An 18,260-nucleotide genomic window follows, 5' to 3' on the forward strand; every position below is an offset into this window, starting at 1 on the left:
TACTTCCTGCTCTTTAGGGGCATAGTCCCTGAATTGTTAAGGCAACATAGTCTCCTAACCATCATATTGAGGGTCTCTGATCCAGGGACCCCATGTAATAATAGTTGGAGGAGGCTGTGGCACTCATAGGAGCTTGGACAACCATTTGTAACTTAAAGGCTTCATGCGACTAGAAACAAATCCAGTCACACAGTTACAGATGCAGGGAGCAAACAGCAAAAATAGAACAATCAGAATTATTGTAATTAAGATAGTTTTCTACCATGGGGAACTACTTAACGTCTCCCAAAGTGAGGCAATTGAGGCTTCAGGAGTATCCATGGCCCCAATCATCTTGGTCATGTGTTTAGTAAAATGAGTAACATTAGTGTTCATATCAGGTATATATGTACAGCACTGGGTATGAATGATGGCACAAGTTCCTCCTTGTGCAGCTGTCCGAATATCTAAAGCCAATCTGTTTTGTAAAACCACCTTTCTAATTTGTGCTTGTTCAGCATTAAGAGTTGAAATGGCTTTTTGAGAATCTTGTAATGCCTGTTGAGTAAAATTAGTCAAAGCATCTACTCGTAGCATAATATCTGTAGTTCCCAAAGAGGGGCCAAACACTGCAGCCAAATAATCATACCAGTGAAATACACACCTTGCCCACCGAGTTTTAAGGTGAGGTAAATTAGCAGGCTTCTCTGGAAGCTCTGAAAAAATAAAGCTGTGAGTAAAGGCTAGACCTAGGGTGCATCTCCCTATCCAGCCAGGGGGAAGCCATGCCCATAGGTAAGAGCCACATATCCAGTAAGTACCATTTGGAGCAAGCCAGCGTGACTGAGATATCCAGTCCCAATCAGTGCCTGGCCAGACAAAGGGAGGACCTGAATTGGAGTTGGAATACACAGGAGTGATTACACTGCATATTTCCTGAGGCAAAAATCCCAAGTGTTTCCAATCACTATAATTAAGTTGTTGGCTAACTTTTGGGGATGGCTCAGTTTGTTCCCTGCATATAGGGGCAGTAGATATTAGACGTCCTTTTTCAGGAGTTAGCCATATAACCTCATCCCATATTTGATAAACGTCAGATAAAAAACTATCAGATCTAGACCTAGTTGTCTTATGTGTAACAAAATAGTCATTAAACTGAGACAATGTATAATCAAAATCAAAAGTCACCTTATGTCCATAGTTAAAGTACAAAATGTTGCACCAGTCCATTTTAGGGTTGTTAGATGTCATCAGTTTAAGACGAGGCATTGCATGTGACTGTTGAAGGTATTTGCAGACTTGGAGAAAGTCTTTTCCTTGAAGAGGAGGTATCCACCATGGGAAGCCTTCCACCGATGAAGAAGGGAGTGCTCCACAGTCCCAGCAGTTAGAATGATTGTGGAATGCAGTGTAGGAGTGAGCCCAGGACAGGATGGCATTGTCTTGAGGATCAAACAGCAGACTCAGGATCTTTGGAGTCAGCAGTAGACTCACCTAGATTATCAGGACCATCTGAAACATACAAAGTCAGAGCATAGAAAGTAAAGACATAAAATGACATCACTTAGTTCTGGTCAGCGTGCCACCTCTTTGTTATAGTCATGGTTTCCGGGAAACAAACTCACTCAGAAGGACAATGCAGATAGTGGAGTGCAGTTTATTACACCAGCGGGCCCAAGGCAGAGTCTCCTCTTAGCCAAGGACCCTGACCAGCATTCGTGAAAATCTTTTATACCCCATGTGTATGTGTCCAAACCCACCACCCCAAATCCCTTGAGGCTTACAAAGGAAGGGTAAATACAATCACAATAACCCCATCATTCACGTGGTATGTGTTCAAACAGTTAATAATCAATAAGCCCACGGTTACATTACAACCAGTTAATAACCGATAAGCCTGTGGTTACATCCTGATAGATACTGTTCAGAGGCAGGGGTGATTAGTGTCTGTTTTCTCTTAGGTGATGAGTAACCTGGATATGATCTTCAAGGTTCCCCTGTCCGGAGGGGGTCTTATCCTTCCATTGTTGTTCCCACAGGCACTAAGCAGAGAGTTCAGAGTCCACTGGAGAGGTGGCCGAGCACGATCAGCATGGACAGGCATCAGATGGAGTCCAGGCCTTATGAATTCCTTCTTCATCTTAACTCGAGTGTGATGTACCCACAAATCAATTCCTGGCACTTTGACAGCTGTGGGAGAAGAAAGAATACCCTGGTAAGGGCCTTCCCAGAGGGCCTCGAGGGATGGGCCCCCAGACCCCAATGTTTTTATGAGAACCTCAGTTCCTGGCTCAAATAGAGGCTTGCTTGAACCAGAGGCTGGGTGAGGAGTTGTCTCCCAGAGTTCTGTTAATGCCTGTTTAAAGGCTGAGAGCTGAGTTACATAATTAGTTAACTCCAAGGCTTCAGGATCTATAACAATGTCTGTGCGTAAGAAAGGCCTTCCATAAATACATTCAAAGGGGGACAGTCCCTCCTTTTTTGGGGCAGTTCGAGCCCTCATTAAAGTTATGGGTAGGACTTTAATCCAGTTGTCCTGCGTTTCTTGAGTTAATTTGTGCAGATGTCTTTTGATAATGTCATCAGCTTTTTCAACCTTTCCTGAGGATTGGGGTCTCCAGGAACAGTGTAAGTGATATTCTATTCCTAGAGCTTTAGACACCCCCTGAGTTACAGCAGCTTTAAAGGCGGAGCCATCGTCACTCTGAAGGCTCCGTGGCAGCCCAAACCTGGGGATAATTTCATGGATTAAAATCTTTATAACCTCCTTAGCCTGTTCACTATGACAGGGGAAAGCCTCAGTCCATCCAGTAAAAGTATCCACCCAAACTTGTAAGCAAGAATACCCATTAGCTATTGGCATATGAGTGAAATCAATTTCCCAGTCCTCTCCAGGATACTTTCCACGTCGTTGTAATCCAGATTTTGCTAGCTTTTCAGTCTTTGGGTTATTTTTCTGACAAACCTCACACCTTTTGATAATGTTCTTTAAAGTTTTCATTACATTTTTACCTTCAAACAAACGAGAAGCCATCTTGTAAGTACTTTCTGCACCCAAATGAAAACTCTGGTGTAAACCCTTAAGAATTTTCCACTGAGCATTTTCAGGAATTATTAATCGTCCATCCTCGGACTGTAACCATCCTTAATCAGTCATCTTTGCCCCTCTTTTCTCACATCTTTCTAATTCTTCCTCAGTACATTGTGGCTTTTCCTGTTCCACAGGACCTGTCCAGATCAAAGGCGTCTGTAGTGAAGGGGTTTTGTAAAGTGCAGCTTTTTTGGCTTGAGAGTCAGCTAACAGGTTACCAGCAGCTACTTGACTCCCATTCCTGCTGTGCCCTTTGCAATGCATAATCGCTACTTCTTTGGGACAATAGATAGCAGTTAAAAGTCTCTCAATCTCTCTGAAATGTTTAATAGGTTCTCCTGTTGCTGTTTTAAACTGTCTTTCCTTCCATATTGCAGAATGAGCATGTAAAGTCAAATAAGCATACTTAGAATCAGTGTAGATATTTACTTGCTGCCCTTTGCTTAACTCTAGAGCTCGGGTCAGAGCCACAAGCTCCGCTAACTGGGCACTGGTTCCCTGGGGGAGAGATTTTGCTCCTAAAACCTGTTCAGCAGTCACCACTGCGTAACCTACTTTACGCTTTCCATCCCTCACAAAATAACTGCCATCTGTAAATTTTTCTATGTCAGGATTGTCTAACGGAGTATCTATCCATTAGATCTTCCCAAGCTGCATAGTTTAAAGTTAGGAATTGGGAACAATCGTGATCAGGTGTTTCATTTTCCTTCTCAGGAAGGAAAGTGGCAGGATTTAAATTTCCACAGACTTTGAGCTTAGTTACTGGTCCTTCTAACAACAATGATTGATATTTAAGAAGCCTACTGTCTGTCATCCAAATATTAACCTTAGAATTTAAGATTCCACTCACGTCATGAGAAGTCAGTACAGTAAGGTTTTGTCCATTAATCATCTTTAAAGCTTCAGGTGCTAATAAAACAGCTGCCCCAATTACTCTTAGGCAGTGGGGCCACTCATGTGCAATTACACCTAATTCTCTGCTTAGATAAGCAATAGGTTGCTGGTGAGGCCCTCGGGGTTGTGTTAAAACTCCCAAGGACATACCTTTTCTTTCAGTGACAAACAAATTAAATTCTGACCCTGTGGGCAAGCTCAGAGCAGGAGCTTGCAGGACAGCAGTCTGAAGAAACTTAAAAGCCTTTTGAGTATCTAGAAACCAAACCAGTTTGTCAGTTTGGGCTTGCTGAGTTTCAGCTATAAGTTTATATAAAGGCCGGGCAAGTTCCCCATAGCCTTGGATCCAAATACGACAGTAGCCTGTGATTCCCAAAAATCCTCTCAGTTGTCTTAAAGTCATAGGTAGGGGATGGTTTAGTATAGGTTTAATTCTCTCAGGGCCTATGGCCCTAGTCCCTTCTAATATGATTAGGCCCTGATATCTAACAGAATGTTGACAAAGCTGAGCTTTCTCTCTTGATGCCTTGTAACCGCAGCCTGCCAAAAAGTTTAAGAAGTCTTCTAAGGTTCGTGAACAAGCTTCCTCTGTCTCAGCACAGAGCAAAATATCATCTACATATTATAACACCACCACTTTAGAGCTATTAAAGTTTTGTAGATCCCGTGACAAACTTTGCCCAAATAAGTGAGGACTGTCACGAAATCCCTGGGGCAAAACTGTCCAGGTTAACTGAGAAGCTGGCTGCGTGGGGTCATCAAAGGCAAATAGAAGTTGACTTTCCTCCACCAAAGGCACTGAATACAAGGCATCTTTCAAATCAGTCACTGAGAAATATTTGGCTTGTTCAGGAATTTCAGACAATAGAGTATAAGGATTAGGCAACACGGGGTGTAAAGGAACTACAGCCTCATTTATTATTCATAAATCTTGAACTAATCTCCATTTACCATGTGATTTCTTTATACCCAAAATAGGAGTGTTGCATGGACTGTTACAGGGAACTAACAGTCCCTGCTCCTTTAAATTCTCAATGATGGGTTTTAACACTTCTTTAACCTCAGGTTTCAGTGGATACTGCTTCTTATGTGGGAATAAGTGTGGGTCTTTGAGCTTGACAACTACAGGAATAGCATTTTGTGCTCGACCCACAGATTTTCCATCAGCCCATACACTAGGATTCACATTTTGTTCAACTAAAGGTAGAGAAAGGGAGGGCTCCATATTCATGAAAACAGAGGCATGGACCTTGCTCAGTATATCCCTCCCCAAAAGGGGTGAGGGTGATTCTGGCACAATCAGGAACTCATGTGAAAATAGCACAGAATCCCAGTTGCAAGATAAAGAATAACTGAAATAATATCTTTTGGCTCATCCAGACAGTCCCATTACGGAAGCAGATCGGGAAGAAATTGGGCCAGGGGCTTCAGCAAGCACGGAGTTTGTTGCCCCTGTATCTAAAATGAAATCGACGAATTGGCCTCCAACAGTTATCAATACCTGGGGTTCCTCAGGTGTAATTAGGACGGGAGCTTGTGCGGGGAGCCCCAGGCACCTTCAGTCCTGGTTGTCTTAAGAGTCCGACCCCTGAGACCTACGCCTCTGGGGGCAGTCTCTCTTCCAGTGTGCCTTTCCACAGCAATAGCAAGCCCATCCCTTTTCATTTGGGTCCCTCTGGGCATTTTTCTCAGGCTGTTTAAGAATGGTTTTCATAGCCATTGTGAAGGCTTCTGCCTGTTCCTTTGTCTTTCTCTGCCTTTCTTTCTTTTCCTCATATTCCCTACCATAATAGACCGTCTGAGTCAGTTGTAACAGATTATCTAAAGACTGATTTGGTTCATATGTCCATTTTGATAACTTACGGTGAATATCTGGAGCCGACTGAGTGAGAAATCTATCTTTTAAGATCACTTTTCCCTCTTCACTTTCAGGATCAATCTCAGTGTATCTGCGAAGGGCTTCTCTCAGTCTGTCTAGGAATTTACCAGGAGCTTCCTTCTCCTCCTGTTCTATGTCTGCCAGTTTGCCATAGTTAAAAGGCTTAGAATGCTCCTGCCTGAGTCCTTCAAGAATACATCTGACAAGATGACTCTGATCCCATCTTCCTTTAACAGTGTTATAGTCCCAGTCTGGTTCTGTAGCTGGGACTGCCTGACTTCCAGTGGGGAGGGCAGTTATCTCATCTTCCCTCTTTCCTACTGATTCATTACCAAGCCATTCATCTCCATAAGCAACTGCTTTTCCCAAAACTCAACTTTTTGAGTTGAGAGTCAGCGTTTGTCCCAAGATACATATCACATCCTTCCAAGTAAGGTCATAATGCAGAGTAACACCTTTAAAAGCTCTAATATACTTTTCTGGGTCCTCTAAATAGTCTCCCAGATCTTCCTTGATTCTTTGTATTTCTTGATAAGAAAAAGGCTTATTAACTCTCATAGACTGATTATTTCTCCTGGTGGGTACTTCATGAAGTGGCAACAGCTTGTGCGGCTGTGCCTCAGTCTCTCCAGTTGCTCTGCACATATCCCAGGGATAGACTGGAGAAACCTGCTTTTCTTTATCTCTTTGTCTCCTGTCCTCCATCTCATCTCTTACTTCGATGGTCTGAGTTTCTATTGAAACCAGAGTAGTCTGAAGTCGTACTGAGACAGGAATTGTTTGGGCCTCTACGTGGAGAGTTAGAATCTCAATTTGGGTTTCCACAGAGACTGGGGCAGTTTGTATCTCAGTTTGGATTTCCACTGAGACCAAGACAGTTGGAACCTCAGTTTGGAGCCCCGGGTATGGGGGCAAAGTAGGAGGACGGGGGGGAGCTGAAGGTTTCACACCCAAATCTACACCCTTAGGACATAAGTCTGGCATATTTCACAGAGCGAAAAAGAGCAACAAATATGCTACTTCCACCCATTTTCCTTGTTTTGTACAGAACCAGTCTAATTGTAAAACAGTATTATACTTAAGAGACCCTCCAACTGGCCACCATTTGCCATCCTCCAGTGGGTACCGTGGCCATGCAGTATCACATAGGAAGACCAGGTGTGTCTTCTTTAAGCCCTGGGGATCAAATCTATCCCAGTTTTTCAGGATATAATTCAAAGGAGTGAGGCTGGAATTGTTAGCTCCCATCTGTAAAAGAGAAAAAAAAAGCGACCAGCACCATTTTTCTACTGGAGGCGTCCCTCCCTGCTCTAGATGGGGGTGTAGACAGACTTTACACAAAAAGCTTTTCCTTCCTGGTCGGACTTAGTCTGCCCCTTACCGACGCAGGCATCACACTCGTCCCTCCCAGTTCTACCACCGAGACGGGGTGGGGATGCACCAGGGGCAGACCTGATGGCATCCCTGACTGACATCCAGCGCTTCACCATTAAAACCTTGCTTGTCCCTGATGCCACCTGGGGTGCAACCAGAGTAACCTTCCAGAATGCCTCCCAAGCCAAGACCTCTGGGGGAAACATTCATCACCCGAGTGCCTGTGCCCGACCCTGAGTATATTCCTAACCACAATAAGACCGATATGAACATAAAACTGAGATGTTCCTTCAAAGCATCACCACATCAGTATAAAAGCCTCCTCTGGAAAAAAAAAAAAAAAAAGCCTCCTCTGGTCCACTAAGAGCCAGTGTTACCAAAGGGGGGAGAAAAAAAAAAAAAAAAAAAACATTGTAGTTCCAATCTGAGTAACCTTTAACCAAGAGATGCTCTTGGAGTTAGAGCTCCATCTAGCTTCCGAACTTTCAATTCCTAGCGAGGCTAGGCGCTTCCTGACTACCAATCCAAGTTTGGGACCTAGGCCACAGTACACATTAGCAACATTGATTACAAGTCCCTTGAAAGTCTATGATTCAATAGATTAGGTTGTACTTCTAATTCCCCAAGAGTTATGAAATGGTCAAAGAGACTGAAAAGTTTGACCGAGAAAGGAGAGTTCGGTCCACATGCTTTGCCCATTTCTGGTCGGTTCCTGAAGGAGACGTTGGGTGCCTCTTGGCATTGGCAGGTCGGTATAAACCCCTGACAGGTTTCTGCCATAAGCCATATGAGGTCGCCGTGGAACCACAGAGCAGGGCTCCTCACTTGCTTCACGCAGAGCATTTCATTCATTCACACAACCACACTGTAGAGTTAGTAAAGTACAGTGGAAAATGTGTTCGCTAGGAGAACAAAGAACTAGAGCTCCAAGCATCCTTACCTTGTCCTGAAGGATCCCAGACGAGCCCCCAGGATGAAAGGTTGTTGCTGAATCACGTAAAGATGCCGAGGTTCTTGGCCTCCAGAGGAGAAGAATTCAATCCGAGGCCAGAGACGAGGTTGGATCGCTCAGAGCTTTTGTGTAATAAAGCTTTATTAAAGTATAAAGGAGATAGAGAATGCTTCTGACATAGACATCAGAAGGGGGTAGAAAGAGTACCCCCTTGCTAGTCTTAGCACTGGAATTATATACTCTCAAATTAGTTATTACAGTGAATCAAAAGAATGTCTAGAGGTTGTAAAGACCTCACCAGAGCTACTCCCATGATTTGCATTTTGAAATAACAGAATTAGCCAGAAGGTTTTCTTCAGAGACTGTCCTCAAGCAGGATACATTATTGTTATATAATCCTAAGGAATGTAGAGAGGAAAAAAAGTTTGTCCTTTCTTCCTCCTTGAGAATTCCAAATCCCTCTCTCTGTGGGGACCCCTAGACTTATCAACCTGCCTAGGAATTGACTCTCTCATTACTAGATGGGATCCCCTTACCAGGCCAATTAATAATGCCTCCTCTGACTCTGGCCATAAATTTGAGATTTCTTCTATTACTCAAGCTCAATCAGAGCAACAAGCAAAGTTTCAGCAAAGGAGGAAAAATCTCCCACAGTTATGGGATGGATTTATATAGATAACACCAGGCTATGGTAATTTAGGTTTAAAGTCTCCTCTATGTTGGAAACAATTAAATCATACTAAGAATAATCAGTCTAGTAACACTAGAAAACTGGGCTATGTGCCTTATAGACAGTGCCAATATATAATTTCCCTGGAAGATAAAGATTCATACAGAGTAGACTAAGTCAGATGATCTGGGATATACTGGGCAACATCTAATGGAAGCTCTTAAGTCTTACTTGTGACTTTACTAATACTGCTAGCTATGTTATTTGCATTTCACCTGTTTTACAAAATCATTGTTTCTTACGCTGCCAAATGTGTGACTGAGGCCTCTAATAAAATAATATATAGTTCCATATGAGATTGATGATGGTAACAGTGTAACTCTAGATATGGGAAGAAGCAACAAGAGGGAATGTTTTCCTGGACCAAGAGGCTAGTAAGACAGGTGGTCCAGAGAATTTTGGATACTGTTTTATGGCCTAGTCAGTCAAGCACATTGAGTGGCCTGTCAACAAAATCTTTGCCAAACCTGAGAATGGACAGTCTCAGCACTGTGGGATAAAATGGTCAAGAAATGCCCCCCCTCAAAATCATGGTCAAGTTTATGAACAAAAAGGGGCTCTGCCAACTGAAAACTGACACTTGTCATCTACGTCTACAAAGATTAAATCACGGCCACTGCAACTGCTGACCTTCAACTCCCCTGAAAAGAATTCAGTGTGAAAATCAGGAATAAGGCACTCTGTGCTCTGGGAAAAACTGGCAGAACAGGCCTTCAGATAATTAGATCTTTTCAGGAGAAGATTTTATGAGTCCAAATTTTGCATCTTCTCATACCTAGAGAAACACTGACATCATTAATGGTGACAACTGGTTTGGCTGTGTAGAGAAGTTAATGGCACCCCACTCCAGTACTCTTGCCTGGAAAATCCCATGGACAGAGGAGCCTGGTAGGCTGCAGTCCATGGGGTCGCTAAGAGTCAGACACGACTGAGTGACTTCACTTTCACTTTTCACTTTCATGCATTGGAGAAGGAAATGGCAACCCACTCTGGTGATTTTGCCTGGAGAATCCCAGGGACGGGGGATCCTGGTGGGCTGCCATCTATGGGGTCACGTAGAGTCGGACACGACTGAAGCAACTTAGCAGCAGCAGCAGCAGCAGCTTTGACTATGAAGGAAAATTTAACATTAAAAGTCAAAATAGAGTAGCTGTGGTTCAGACATCCTGGGAAATAACTAGATGATATTATGGGTGTAATTTCAGATTAGACGTTGTATTGCTAAACACGAGTTTTCTGAGTCATGTCAGGCTTAGATGTCACCATTCTCAAAATAGTGTCTGCTGGAAGCTAGTAACTGCAACCTTACTTTTTATAAAACTAGGCAACTGGCTACCTGGCTACAAATCTCCCTGAAGTGCCAAGTCCAAACTGGGTTTCAGGCCTATTCTTCTAAAAAGAAATGAGGTTTATTTTGTCTGTTAAAATTCCAGTTATCCCTCTTACAGCTACTTCTAATTGTGTCTGTTACAACAAAATGGCAGACCAAGGGATTGAGATTTTAATCATACAAGGCTCAGATCTAGTACTTGGAACTCAGGAATACTTCCAATGCAGTGTCTATTCACCAAGCTGAGGCAGTAGTAGGCCCCATTTGGCAGGAAGTTATCACAGTCATAGTTGCCCAGTTCCCTAAATTAAAACCGAGCAGAACTCTGTGGGGCTCTGGAGTACATATCTGTTCTGTGTTCTCCATTTCTTGTCTGTAGGATATAGGCTTCATTCAGCCTCCTTGACCTTCCCTGGGTTCCAAAGGGTGGATTCAAACAATTGCTAATCAGGGAAGGAAGTGGATACAGAAACAGAGGAGAAACAATCAAATGGTGGTACAGCCTTGAGACAGGATCCTGGTTCCTACTCAAAGAAATATGCCTAACAGTGTCTTTGAGTTCTACAGAACTGGGGCCCCCCACCCAGGTGGAGGATGGTAACTTCAGACTAAACACAAGATTCCTGGAGCACAGCTCTGTTGCCTCACCACCAACCAATCAAAAAAAAAAAAAAAAAGTCACAGACCCTGCAGCCCTCATCCCAAATGTTGCCTCCTGTTTCTTGGGACCAGTGATGACCATCCTGTTAGGTCTCCTTTTTGGCCCCTGTCTATTTCATCTCTGAGAGGAGCCAATTGTTTCAAACTAAAGTGCTGTTATTACAAGGGTGAATACTGGTTTCAGTCAAGGCAAAAATACCTTGACTTAGATCAGGTAGAGAGAGACTTCTGCTCTGCTAGGCAGGCCTATGCCCATGCATTGCAGGAAGAAGTTACAAAAGAAAGTGACCTGCACCCCAATTCCCAAGAAGTATCTTAAGTATGAAGTATCTCAGTGGGGAGTTATTAGGCAAAGCACACTGATTGAAACCGCCCACCCTGGCCAGGCACTATAGTAACCATTTGCATGAGCTGTTTTACGACAGGAGGTCCTGGTAAGGAGCATGGAACTCATAAGCCACCACCAACCAGAAGAGTTCTGGAAAGATCAAAAGGAGACACCACCTGTTCGCCCACTTCTCAGAATCCTTCTCTCTGGCATCCATCTTGGCTGAACAAGGCTGCACCACCAGGAAGGACTCTGAGCCAGAATGATTGGCTAAGGACCACCTGGAAACTAATCCCATCACCATAAAACCTGAGACTGCAGGCCATGAGACAGAGCTGTTCTCCTGGGTTCCCTTACCCTCCTGCTCTCCACCCAGGTCCCCTTTCCCAATGAAATCTCTTGCTTTGTCAGCACATGTTTCTCCTCAGACAATCCATTTCCGGTGTTAGACAAGAGCCCAGTTTCGGGCCCTGGAAGGGGTCCCCCTTCCTGCAACAGTAGTAAGAATATTTTTCCGTGTCCTCAGTGGTGTCCTCTCCAATGCATTGATCTCTAGTCAATTGGCCTACTCAGAAAGATCCTCAATATTTCTAGAAGTGTCTCTGAACCTAATGTGGGCACTGTGGGGTCAACTTAGATTCAGATCTAGCCTAAGTCCAGGTTGTACTTGTTTCTAAAGTCCACAGTTGCCTCTAAAATTCAGTTTTTAGCCAATTACGGGGGTTTAATCCACTGGTTCTGTGATTGAAAAAGTGAATTTCCTTCCTCTTCTTTGGACACACAGTCCCTGGTCCTCTGTTCTGGTTTTGGCCATGCCTGTTTGTAGGTCACCCTCTGATGTCTGTTCTTCACACAGACAAGATGGGGCAAAAGCTGCAGCTTACGAGGGCTCACTTGATCAGTCGGGCTGTGAGAGGGAAGGATGAGACAGACACAATGGGATGTGCCTGAGGTAGCTGAAGTCTGCCGAAAGCTGCTGCAGCCTGATGCAGCCATGTGCTCTCTCGGGCTAACTGGCCCCAGGAATTGGGTCTCTTGGCAGGGCTAGGCTACTTAGGCTTCTGGGAACCTGTGGGCAGTGACCTGCACCTGCTCACAGCCAGCTGCAGTGGCCATCACATCACCAGCATGCTCACTTCTGGTGTCACGGGTTGCATCCTGCCTGGTTTCTGGCACTCGTGAAGGCAGTCTCACTGTCTGTGAGTGCCCAGAGTTAAAAGGTCCCTAAAACAATGATCTCTTGCCTCTTGGCCGGTCCAGTCTTTTTCCTGGGTCATACTAGCTCCAGTCCTCTCCCTGAGGTCTGATCTCCAAAGCCTGGGCTTCAGCACCCAGTCCCTATCTGCCCTGGTGAGCATGCAGACACACATCTCAGGCTGGAGGACAGTGTTCAGCATCTCATCTCATCTCAGCAGAATTCTCTTCCTTTTGCCTTCCACACACCTGTTGCTGCCCTCTCCTCTGAGGTATAAAGGTGTCGCCCTGTCTTTGCCCAGGAGGGGGTTTCCAAGTATGCAGAAATGTTTCCTCCTTCACAATTCCATCCAAGATGTGCAGGTTCCATTCAGATTCCTTTGTCTCTCTGATTTTTGTTTGTTTTGTTTTCCCCCTTAATTATTTTACCCTACTCCTTTATATGGAGATTAACTTTCTTCTTTGGAAGTTGAAAGCCATTGCCAGCATTCAGTGGGTATCCTGAAGGAGTTGTTCTGCATACAGAGGTATTTTGATGTATTTGTGGGGAGAAAGGTGATCTCCATGTGTTCTTCCTCAGACATATTTCCTGAATCTCCTATATTCTGTTTTAAATTACATTCTTAAGACTTATTTGTGCTTTAAAGCGTTTGTGCATTGGAGTTGTTATCTTTAAAATCACCAATTTGCAAATCTGAAATTTTATCTATGCTATAATGGTACAATCTGAATCTATTGGCAGAACTACCTTCATATAGTTCCATAGGGTCAAAGCTGTCCCACTTCCATGATAGTGTCATAAACTACCTTCAGTCTAAATATGAAATTTAATTAATTGTCTTGTATTTTCAAATTCTAGCTTTATGTGCAAATATGTTAATCATGTTGACTGACAAGATTATAATTCATAAAGTGTTTACCAACTGAAATCCATTAGTACTTTTTCATGCTAGTGTGTTGCAATGTTAATGATATTTGGGATTAAATAATTGATGTTGTTAGCTTTAGGAGGGGGGATTCTATTTATACTATTCTCATTGTTTAAATAAGGATGGATGCTTCTCTGTCACAATGTAAGTCACTGAAGTGATGATGTTTGGCTCAAGACTAACATTTTCAGAGAGGGAGAAAGAATGCTAAAATAGAACATGAAAAGAAGACAACGAATAGCTCAAAGAGACAAATCCAGGACTATACAATGTTACGTGTGGGGCAAGGCTATTTTCTGGTGTTTTGTTTAAGCTGTTTAAGTTGCATGATTAGTTAAGAATTTCACAGAACTTTTCTCTGGTTTTAAAAATGAAGTATTGCCTTACAAGAAATATTTGGTTCAAAAGACTTTTAACTTGAGTAAATTTGAATAGGAAATTGCTTGGAAGACTTGTGAGAGCTTTGATTCCACTGTTCAAGAAGAAGTCTTGGAGACTAGATTTCAAGGTAACAGTCATCAGCAAGAAATGTGTTTAGGCATATAGCATGGGCTATTTATAGTTCTGGGAACTTAGTTATTTGAATGACTAAGGAAAGCTGTAAACATATTATTTGAACCTGGAAAGTGATAGATGTGGGAGAAATCAATGGATGCAGGGTAGATCTTTAGGGAACCATTGATGTTTTGGAGTTTGTAGATTCAATTTGGTAGCTTAATATTGTGTGTCTAAGAATTGCTGGTCCAGAAAATAAGGTCAATGATAAAGTAATTGATCACTTAACAATGATTGCCTTTTAATATGTATATAAATATGTAGATAAAACTCTCACATAGAAAATGTATTGTTTCCATCAGGAATTAAAACTCATTTCCTAGTAGCATTCACAACAGTAAACTCTCAATTGACTGGAACCACAATTTCTAGAAACTACATTTCATGAGATTTCTTAGTACCCAGCTTTAGGATAGTCATGCAGATCAAAGAAAACAGGGTTAGTTTAAAAAGCTGTTTAGTGTTTAACTGTCTTCAAACACATTTAGCCCTATGATCAAATTTGCATGTACACTGTTATATAGTGAAAACAATTGCTCACAATGAACACTCTTCCTTTTTCCTCACTTAAGCAAAGAAAAAGTGTAAACTTATCATACACGTCTTATAAGGTTGGAATGAAAAATAAAGATACATAATCTCAAATATTTATACAACTACCATATACAATACAGTGTGCTAAATACTCCAAGGAGTTCAAAGCTGGATAAAACACAAGTGTTTTTGCCAAGCAACTTAGAGGTAAGGGTAAAATATATGTTAATAATTATAACTTAAGATCAAAATCCATAGATGCTATAAGTTATAGGGATAAACTAGTATCAAATTTCTGACATATAAAATGTTAAATTTATGGAGTGTGAAGGGAAGTTTCATATGCCAATTCTCATTTACATGACCTTCAAATAAGTATCATTTTGCATCTATAGTGATCAGGAAAAAAATATCCTGGAGATACTTTGATAGTGAATAGTGAGAGAAAATATATTTTTAAAATGTGGAGTATTGCATTGTATGAACAAACATTATAATTATTAAATTAATGTGGTATTGAGTTAAACAGGTCAGGATTCAGCTATCCCTTCTCACATTTAATAGCTGTGTAATCTTTCATTTCTCATCCTCATCTGAAAAATGGAAAGAATTATAGCATTTTTATTAAAATGTGTTTCAAGGAAAATGAGGAAATATATATCAGTTCAGTTCAGTCGCTCAGTCGTGTCCGACTTTTTGCGACCTCATGAATCACAGCACGCCAGGCCAGTAAGTCCTATTATTATTGCTACTATTTTAATTCTTACTATGGGTCAGAAAATGTTATAGTTTTACTCATATAAGAGGACTTACCTTGATGAAATATGAAATAATCAGGGCTAATTTTATTTTAAAATTTCAGTTGGTATACTCCTGTATAAGAGGGAGGTTAGAAAGGTAACTGATGTTATCAAAGTTTTTATATTTACTTTTCAGCCATGTATCATTAGCTATTCCTAATGCTTATGGGTAACACTATATATCACAATGTATTTTATGTGTATTGGCTGATAGTATTTACTATAACCACACTAGGTATGTAACAATATAGCTTCATTTTACAGATGAAGATAAAAAAATGAGTTTATGGTTCTGGACCCACTGGTAGAAACAAGGAACATAAAATGTACCTAGCTTTATTATATAAAGGAAATTCTCAGGAAAATACAGAATTAGTAGGTGTCATGTAGATTTGTTACTCACATTATTTAATGAGTAAGTTACAAGCAAATTTATGTATTGAATCCTACAGATATTTGCCTTTATTTCTGTGCACAGCACACTGTTCTAGGTACTGTAGGGTACACAATAATTATGTGCCCTCAATAGAATTTGGAAGCCATATATTTATGCAAAATATACTACACACGCACGCACACACACACACACACACACACACACACACAAGAAACACTGTAATAGATATGTAGATGAAATGTTAAGTAAGCAAAAGTAAAGGGAATATGGGACTTGAATCAAAATGGCAGGGCCAGAGGATGGAGATTTTAACTATCTTCACAAACACATCAAAATATATCTACATGTGGAACAAATCTCAATGAAAACTAGCTGAACACTGGCAAGAGATTCCTATAAAATCAAGACTGTAAGAAAGATACACACAGAATCCAGTAGAAAGGTGAAAGAGTCAAGCAGGTCAAGATATATGCCCCTGGGAGGGGACAAGGGATCAGAAGGAAAGAGAGATTATGTGGGTGGGGGAATAGAGGAAAACAATAGAATGAGAAAGACTAGAGATCTCTTCAAGAAAATTAGAGATACCAAGGGAATATTTCATGCAAAGATGAGCACAATAAAGGACAGAAATGGTGTGGACCTAACAGAAGCAGAAGATATTAAGAAGAGGTGGTGAGAATAACCAGAAGAACTATACAAAAGAAATCTTAATGACCCAGATAATCACAACAGTGTGATCACTCAATTAGAGCCAGACATGCTGTAGTGTGAAGTCAAGTGGGCCTTGGGAAGTCTCACTATGGACAAAGCTAGTGGAGGTGATGGAATTCAAGCTCAGTTATTTCAGATCCTAAAAGATGATGATGCTAAAGTGCTGCAGTCAATATGCCAACAAATTTAGAAAACTCATCAGGAGACACAGGACTGGAAAAGGTCAGGTTTCATTCCAATACCCAAGAAGGGCAATGCCAAAAAATGTTTAAACCACCACACAATTGCACTCATTTCACATAAGTGGCAAAGTTATGCTGAAAATCTTCCAAGCTAGACTTCAAAAGTACATGGACCAAGAACTTCCAGATGTGCAAGCTGTATTTTAAAAAGGCAGAGGAATCAGACATCAAATTGCCAACATGCATTGGATCATAGAAAAAGCAAGAAAATTCCAGAAAAAAATATCTACTTTTGCCTCATATTGACTATGCTAAAACCTTTGACTGTGTGGAACACAACTATGGGCAATTCTTAAAAGAGATGGGAATACCAGACCACCTATCTGCCTCCTGAGAAACCTGTGTGCAAGTAAAGAAGCAACAGTTAGAACCAAATATGGAACAACAGACTGATTCATAATTGGAAAAGGAGTGTGTCAAGGCTGTATAGCATCACCCTGTTTATTTAACTTATATAGAGTACATCATGTGAAATGTTGGGCTGGATGAAACACAAGCTGGAATCAAGATTGCAGGGAGAAATATCAATAACCACAATAAAACTCAACATTCAGAAAACTAAGATTGGCATCAGGTCCCATCACTTCATGGCATATAGATGGGGAAACAATGGAAACAGTGAAAGACTTTATTTTCTTGAGCTCCAAAATCACTGCAGACAGTGACTGCAGCCATGAAATTAAAAAACATTGTCTCTTTGGAAGAAAAGCTATGATAAACCTAGACAGCATATTAAAAAGCAGAGACATTACTTGCCAAAAAAGGTCAGTATAGTCAAAGCTATGTTTTTTATCCAGTATTCATGTATGGATGTGAGATTTGGACCATGAAGAAAGCTGAGCACTGAAGAATTGATGCTTTTGAATTGAACACAATTCAAAAAAGAGTCCCTTGGACTGCAAGGGGACCAGTTAATCCTAAAGGAAATCAACCCTGAATATTCACTGGAAGAACTGATGCTGAAGCTGAATCTCCAATTCTTTGGCCACCCGATGCTAAGAGCTGACTCATTGGAAAAAACCCTGATGCTGGGAAAGATTGAAGACAGGAGAAGGGTATGACAGAGTATGGGATGGTTGGATGGCATCACTGACTCAGTGGACACAAATTCGAGCAAGCTCTGGGAGATGGTAAAGAACAGGAAAGCCTGGGTTGCTGCAATCCATTGGGTAGAAGAGAGTCAGACTGACTCAAAAACAGCATGGGTGAGATCCTCCCTGGGGAGTGAGTGATTCAAGCCACATATTGTATGCCCCAAAACATATTGGGTCTTATGCAGGGAAGACAAGCTCCCTAAGCTGCTTGCAGTGCTGGTGGTATTAATAGGAGGACTATAGGAAGCCCAGCATCTGCTTCCGAAGAATGTGCACAGGCTTGCTTGCTCCCAAAGCAGGTTGGATAGGGTGGATTCAAAACTGTGCAAATGGCTGGTCAATCTCTCTCTATTGCCAGTTCTCAACTGGCCTTGCAAACTCTTCCCCTTCACCCCCTGCCTCCACCCCACCTCCCCCAGCACAGTCCTGCTGTTTCATGTTGCAACTTCACACTTATATGAGGGCTGCAGTGATCAAGGAGATGGCTTGGCTGTGAGACACAGATCACTCACACTGGAAGCAGCATCTAAACAAGGTGGAAGTGAAAGTGTGCTTTGCTTAGTTGTGTCTGACTCTGGATGATCCCA

The sequence above is a fragment of the Dama dama genome, chromosome 5 (assembly GCF_033118175.1).
Source record: "Dama dama isolate Ldn47 chromosome 5, ASM3311817v1, whole genome shotgun sequence".
NCBI lineage: Eukaryota > Metazoa > Chordata > Mammalia > Artiodactyla > Cervidae > Dama > Dama dama.